We start from the raw sequence: 873 nt of genomic DNA, 5'->3' as shown, positions 1-873 counted from the left end.
AAATGACTTATAAGTCATTTGATGGGTCTTTTCCTGTGAAAATTCTAGTATTGTAGGATTGATTTGATTACTGAGCGCAGGCAAAAAGAGGAAGAGGCATTACTCTTCTGTGTGTAGGGGTGATTAGCTGGATGGGATGTGAAGCATGGTCTGGTTTGGTGGTCTGGGATCTATTAACTATAGTGGGAATTGGACTAGATGACCTTTGGGGTCTCTTCCAGATCTAAATCCATGGTTCTATTTTGAGGTTTCTTTCTGTTTGCTGATATAAAAGGTATCTTTTCTTTTTTTAAAGGAAATTCCAAGGTAGTATATAGTCTATCCTAAGACCTTTGACCAACCACCATTCCGGAAAACTAATGAATAATGCTGACAACATCTGAGAAAGAGGTAACGGACTCAACATATAGAATGAGAAGTACATTTTTTGACATGACCAAAGTGGAAATTTGTTTTAGTTGACTATGTATTTTTGTTACAAAAGTTTTGTTCTTTTTTTCTTTTTCAATGGGAGGGTGGTGGGGAAAAGAAAAATACTCACTCATTGAAAAATATTTAATCAAAAAAAGATGAAGTTCAGTCATTAAAGTAACAACAGCCCCAGGCCAACATTTTGTACACTCATTAAAATAAACTAACACAAAACCAAAACAAAACCCGTTTTGAAACAAAGTGATACTTTTTGTAAAGTGAAAACCCAATAATAGTCCTGGTTGCAATTCTTAATGCAAAAAAACCCCCAAAACAACAACAAAAAACACAAAAACAAAACCCCCAAACCCCGATTGCTCCCTTTCCCTCCCACCACTTGCTTCTCAACCCTGGGCACGCCCTTTAGGGAAATGAGAAGCCCCAGAGTGGACTTAAGGAGCT

The sequence above is a fragment of the Trichosurus vulpecula genome, chromosome 2, assembly GCF_011100635.1.
Source record: "Trichosurus vulpecula isolate mTriVul1 chromosome 2, mTriVul1.pri, whole genome shotgun sequence".
Classification (NCBI taxonomy): Eukaryota; Metazoa; Chordata; class Mammalia; order Diprotodontia; family Phalangeridae; genus Trichosurus; species Trichosurus vulpecula.
The sequence above is the reverse complement of the archived record's forward strand: the minus strand, read 5'-3'. Positions refer to the sequence as shown.